Raw genomic sequence first — 7,163 nt, forward strand, 5'->3', positions numbered from 1 at the left:
ACATATATCAATGGATTCATAATTCAATGATATTGAAAGTCCATCCCTTTGGATCTTCCGCATGCAATTTTCATTTTTATTCGAATTAATTGACATTTTAGAGACAACTTATATATATATATATAGAAATGGTTTAACTATTTCTATCATATAGAACTTTAAACCTATTTAGCAATTCAAAACACATTATGACTCAAAGAAGCATAGAATAACATTTATTCCACGTTTTTGAATCTTCGATGTTTAGTCACTAACATTGAATGGTGTTTTGATAATGGCAAGAATGAATAACATTTATTAAATTCTAGCCAATTATTAGTGGTGAAATACTGGTTCTACTTGTAAAGTTGCAACTTTTGCTTCCAAACTTGTAGATTCTACTTGTGAAGTAGCAACATTTGCTTCTAAACTTGTAGATTATTCCTCCTTTAGCTAATTTTTTCCTTTAGTTCAACCAAATTGTGCAATGAATGATCTAAACAAGACATCATATGTCCAAGAAGTAGCAATATGCTAAATCAATTTCTATAATATAATTCTTAAATTGGAACATTTCCGTTCTTTTACCTTCCAACTATATGAGGTAGTTTCTAATCAATTGGAATTCATCCATTTAATTTGAAACATGTGTTGTTCATAACAACTTTTAGCATGTAAGTAGTTCTAGGTTTGAGAAGTAGCAACTTGTTTGCAATTCTTGGCCCATAACTTCTTAATGCAATCCTCATATATTCCTAAACCTTTCCATTTGAGCCACTTAGAACATTTCTCTTAGGTTCAAATTGATACCTTGCTCAACTACTTTAAGCACTTTTCATGATTCTGCTAAGTCTATTCTATCATTATTTATATTTGAGTTTAATCAAGTATTAAACTCTATATAAAGTAGATGAAGAATACCGTTATTTGATCAACTTTTTGATCACAGAGATTTCCAATCACTTTCTTATATTCAATCATATTGAAGATAAGAGATTTTATTGGACTTGTACACTTGTATTTTGAGGGATTGTACCTCTCATCTCATTATTTCCCTTGAAACATTTTCAAAATGAAGATGTGTTGGCATTTTACTCAAACATTTTGAATAAAACCAACTTTAGACATGTGACATGAATTTCTAAAACTTGCCTTTTAGAACAATCTTAGCAAAATTGGAATATAGGTTTGTGGATTATCTTTTAAACCTTTTTTAGAACGTTTCTCAACTTTATTTTCAATCGAGGAGATTATATATAATAATAAAATTAGAACGACATGTTACTTATAAGTAAACGCAAAATTCAATTATGTTTATTAAATTTAAAGTACCATAAGCGAATTAAATTGGTAACTTTAAAACACTCTATTCAATTTAAGTGATCCCAACTTGAATTAAGTGATTCCAAGATCCTTTATTTGTGCAACAATTAACCAGAGTGAGGCTCTGCAATCAACCATTACATTTTCAAGGTGAGTAAACTCTTTACTGATTACAACTCTTGTAATTCTTGGTTGAATAATTAACCATCGCATGTTTAATTATTACTCTTAGCTTCAAGGTTCTAAACGGTTTAGGTAACCTTGTTGAATATAACCAATTAAAAGTGTAGATATGCGGTCCTACCCCCACTTCCCCAAGATATATTATGATGCTCTGCTGAGGGCTGACCCATCACAAACGATCAAGGTTTTCGTCGGGTTTTTAATTGGAAAAGCTGCATCAATATTGCTGGGATCTAGATTTATTATGTTGTGATTAAATAGTGAACTCTAGCGCATCATCACAAAACATCAATAAAATCTAACATGCATAAAATACTGAATGCATAAATAAGACATAGCATGGCCCCTAATCCTAAGAAAACTAATAAAGTAAATGTTCCCACTTGAATCATCATGGATCGCATCCACCTTGCTCCTTTGGGCCTTCACTTCATGGGCTTCTTGGATTAACTGCAACCTGTAATTCTACTCTATTCTATCTATTACTTAAATAAAATAAAATAAAATTACAAAATACTTTATCGGTTCGTAAACCGTACTAAGATTACAAAAATACATCACGATGCGCAGATCGTATTTAGCAATCTACTGGGCCATACTAGTCATTATATAGCAATAAAACAACATCATATATTATAAAATTGCCACATAATAAATCACTCATCATGCTTTCCTAAACTACAACATCGAATGTTCACAATTAAGGAAACATGGCACCTAAATATCTCATATTTTAATTAATGTAATTAGATAATATCATATATTATTCATGATCATCAATAAAATATCATATATTCTAAATTAGTCATAAGATAGAATCAAATCTTATTTTAATCTTAAAAGATAAATCATATTTATCCTCAAAGATTATCCTAACAAAGTTAGGAAATTCTATCCTAATTACTAGCCAATCACAATATTTTAAATCAATTATATCCAAAAATAATTATGGGATAATCACATTATTTAAATCAATCTTTATCCTTTTGGAATATGCTCAGAATATTCTAACAAATCCTATCCAAAATTAACAACCTTAATTAAGGATAATTATCAAAACCAACTTTTGAAATTTGATTTTATCCCAAAATAAAATCAGATTTTATTTTGAAATTATCTTTAAAATAAAATAATTTTAATAAAAACATTTTTTTTTTATTTTTATTTTTTTTTTAAATTAATCTGCTGCCACGTCAGCTAGGAAGATCCCAGCCAACGCAGCAACAAAGAAACAGCGTGCGTCAGTCAAGGAGATCCCCAACCAACGCACGAACACAGCCAGGGGCAAAGCCCAGCCATGGCGCCACCAGCACTCTAGCTGGAACTGTTCCAGTCGAGAGCTAGTGCTGCTGACTGGTGCTGTCGCGCGTCGCCGCAGCTAGGCCGGAGCCCAGCCACTTGCGCCTGTTGGCTGCAGCAAGTCGCTGGCAGCAGCTAGCGGTAGTGCAACTGTTGCACTTGCTGCTGCCCCTCGTTGCTGTGACTCGCCGCCGCCACTTGTCCTCCACCCTGCGCCCTCCTTCCCCTTCTCTTCGACCTCCTGGGCAGCCGCCGTGGCCACCTTACGGTGGTTCAACCACCCAGCCACGGCTGCCCTCTCCCAAAATTGATTATTTTCCTTTTTTTTTTTTTTTGAGATTTAATTTAATTAAACAACATTTGTAAAATTAAATTAAATTAGGTCTTTTGAATTAAAACATAACTTTTATGCCTAATTCAATTTTGAAATCAAATTCATAATTCAATTTCAAATCTAGGGTTCTTCATAAATTAATTCAAATTTAATTTAACTTTTAAATTAAAATATTGATTATACAAAAATCATATTTTATGTATAAATTCAATTCAATTAAATTTATGAAGCATAAAATTTTCGAAAAAAAAAACATCAAAATTAAGCACATAAAATCAAAATTTTAGAGCTTTATTCCAATTAAAATTTTCGAAAATACTAGGGCTTATTTCGGATTTTGCTAGAACAATTGAGCAATTAAATCATATTTAATCATATTCCAAAAATTAAATCTCCATTTAATATAAAGATTGAACCATAATTAATTATTCTCCCTCCTAATTGAATTAAAATTGTTGATTATCAAAGAATTATTGGCAATATGCGTAAATGCAATAGGCTAACTGATACCACTGTAGGAGTTTATAGGTACTACGCAGCGGAAATAACATGAATCATATTCATACAGTACCTAATCCAAGGATCTAATGCATAACACATAAAGCACAAATAATCGTACCTTTGAAGCGTGATTCCATGTGCGATCGAGCAAGAACAAAGGGAGATAAAGAACCCCAAGCGTGATTCCTCTACTTGGTCCACGGGCACAAGTTAAACCTCCACTAATGCTAGTTAGTCGTGACTGAACGCTTCAATCAACCTTCAACGGAGAGGAGAGACATACTAACCAAGAACCACCACGATAACCACCACACGCGCCACCAAGGGGTGGCCGGCCGTACGGACGTGAGGGGAGGATGAGGGCCGTGAGTAGGAGAGAGGATTAGGGTTTTGGGATTGGTTGCCTTGATGTCAAAATTCACTGTGTGTGAATTATGACTACTTGCTACAAACCCTAGGCATGGATCTTATTTATAGATCTCATCTCTAAATAAGAGCCCATGTCAAAAGCCCAAAACCTAATTCCAATCCAACTATGCTAGCCCAATCCAATTCATGATTAGTTAATTGCTCATGAGGCCCATTAATGGGCCTCTTACTTGCTTAACCCAATACCCTTGTTGTGTGACCTCATAGGATCCATTCTATAAGGCTTTGGGCTATTTAACTAACCCAAAGATCAATTATCATATCTAGCACCAGATATTGACGACCCTATAGAATGAACTTATTATCTCCATAATAGTGATCCTTGATATATCTAGTAATTGCACTTATCGAAGACATAACTCCTTCATTAACATCTTCCACATTTTCATCATGTTCTTGGGGAGGGGATTGAATTTCACAAGAATATACACATTGAGAGGTATTATGATCATAGGTTCCACAATTAGCACAAAACAAACATCCTTGAGGCATTGTATTGTAAGAAGAAGGGGAGGAAGTGTTCATACCATTGCTTCCCTTGGTTGAAGGGGAGGTGTTACCTTGAGCATTGGATCTCTCCTTCATTAGCTCATCCATTTTCTTGGTCATTTTGGAGATTTGGGTGGAGAGGTTGTTGATTGCGTTAGCTTTCTCTAAAGCATAAACGCCTTTGCTAGATGTAGCATCTCTATCTTCTTCATACCAATCTTCATAGTGCTTTGCGGCCTCCTCTATGATATGTTCCACTTCATCTTCTCCTTTGTTCATGATTGGGCCACTGGATCCGACATCTAAGCTTGTTCTTCCTTGAGGTGTGAGACCACCATAGAAAGTGTAAATGAGTTGATACTTGAGTATTCCATGATGTGGATAAGAGGTTTCCACCGTGCAAGTCGTGCAAGCTGGGTTAGGGTTAGGTGGGTCGCGGGTTGGGGTTTCATGACACACGACACGACACACGTAAGGTAAGGTGGGCTGGGTCGTGGGTTGGGTCAGAGAAGTTGGACACACCTAGGTTCGTGGGTTAGACGGGTTGTGGGTGGGTCGAGCTGGGTTCGTAGGTTAGACGGGTCGTGGGTGGGTCGAGCTGGGTTTGTGGGTTAGGGTGGGTCAAAGGGTGGGTCGAGGTGGGTTAGTGGGTTAGGGTGGGTCGAAGGGTGGGTTAGGTGGGTTTGGGTTGAGTTAGGTTAGTATGTTAGGGTCGGGTGGGTTCGTGGGTTTGACGGTGTTTTAATTTTTACAAAATCAACAATTTGATGGCTTGCTCTTAATTAAGATACCTACGTATCCTTATATCACAAAATAAGGAATCAAAGCCAAAGTAGTTCTTATATTTTACTTATTTTGGAATTTGGGGGAAGGGGGGCTTGGACCTATCTTTAGAAAATTAAAATTTAATTTTACAATTAAATTCTAATTTTCGAAAAATAAGTTGCCTACGTATCCCGAAAGAATCAAAGCTCACGTAGTTCTTAGCGTACCTGATTAAGACTTTTCTAGCCACCCATGTTTGTTGAATCCTCATCCCTAGAAGTTGCATCATCCGTTGTCGACTCCAATATCATCACAGGATCATCTTCATCGTCTTCGTCTTGCTTTAAACCTTGAGTTCTTATTTCTGCTTGATCCCAATCTTTCTTACAAACACAAATTTGAATGCTTTCTGGAGTTAAGCGAGATCTTTTTTTATCTAACACTCTTCTACCTGCACTAAAAGTAGACTCGGAAGCAACATATGAAGTGGGAACTGCAAGTATATCTTTTGTAATTCTCACCAATGTAGGAAAATTTTTTTGATGTTCTTGCCACCATTTTATAATTTGAAAGTTGTTGTTGGTCTCATGTTGATATGAAATAATCGTTAATAGCAAGTGTTGAAGAAGATGATGATGAGAATGATGTAGATGCTTTGTGTTTTTTTTTTCATAACTTTATCAAGAAAACCAAATCTAGAATCGAAAGTACTAGTATTAGTTGGTGTTGCTAAATCAAAACCATAAATAGATGCATAATGATCATAAAGGTCTCCCAAGACAGATTTGCATTTGTTAATATATTTACTAACATCATAATCGATACCTAAACTTGTATAATAAAATTCTAAAAGATTTTCCAAAACTTCTGCTTTGACACCGGGGTCAAGAATAGCAGCAATTCCGTAAATAATTGAAAATTCACTAAAATAAGTATGCCACTTACGTTTCATGCTATCAAGAACGGGACGAAGTTCATCAATCTTCATATGCTCTTCGATGGTGTGAACAACTTTAACACACTCAATTACAACTAAATGAATGTTAGGCTCATAGATATAAGAGAAAATATGAGTTGCACTATCAAAAGCATTTAAAACATCACGAACAAAAGAAGCATTAGTCCATTGACTTTCGGTTATTAACTCAGTAGGATCAACACGAGTCTCATTGTAAAGTTGGGTATACTTATAATAAGAAGTTTGTGTATATCGTCTTAGGGTATTTCGGGGGACACGAGTAAATGCAGGTTGTAATGCAACTTTATTAAAATGCTCAACATTTGCATTTTCACCGTAACTAAAAGGGTATTCATTAGCAATAACTAAAGTACTCATTTCATCAATCATTCTATTTTTATTATAAATGAAAGGTGTACCTCCGCCTAGTAGATGGCTCATGTATCCACCCAATTGTGTTTGGACGGCCATCCCACCCCCCGAATGACGGGGGCCATTTTCAAACAAGTCGTGTTTATTTTGCAAATGCCGAGTCAAGGTTCCGGTTCCATCTCCCGTTTTCCAATTATATGGCTTGACATCTACACCTAGCGCCTTGCAAACTAGGCATGTAGAAGTGAACCTCCTTGGTTAACCGGGTTGCCATCCCGGGGGTGTAACTTTAACTAGTTCAAAATGTTTCCACACCCAAGAAGTCATAGCTCGACCTTTACTTTCACCGCCACCACCTTTCATAAATCAAATTATTGAAATTAATTTTTAACGCTATTTATGAAAATGCACTTTTAAATTTAAAATATTTAAATTATAATAATTTAAACGCATTTTTCATGGTGATTATAAATTATAGAAAATTAGAAACTAAACTAACTTTATAATCATTGATAATAGTTTTTTTTTAAA

This window comes from Chenopodium album, chromosome 11, assembly GCF_948465745.1.
Source record: "Chenopodium album chromosome 11, dcCheAlbu1.1, whole genome shotgun sequence".
Lineage (NCBI taxonomy): Eukaryota > Viridiplantae > Streptophyta > Magnoliopsida > Caryophyllales > Amaranthaceae > Chenopodium > Chenopodium album.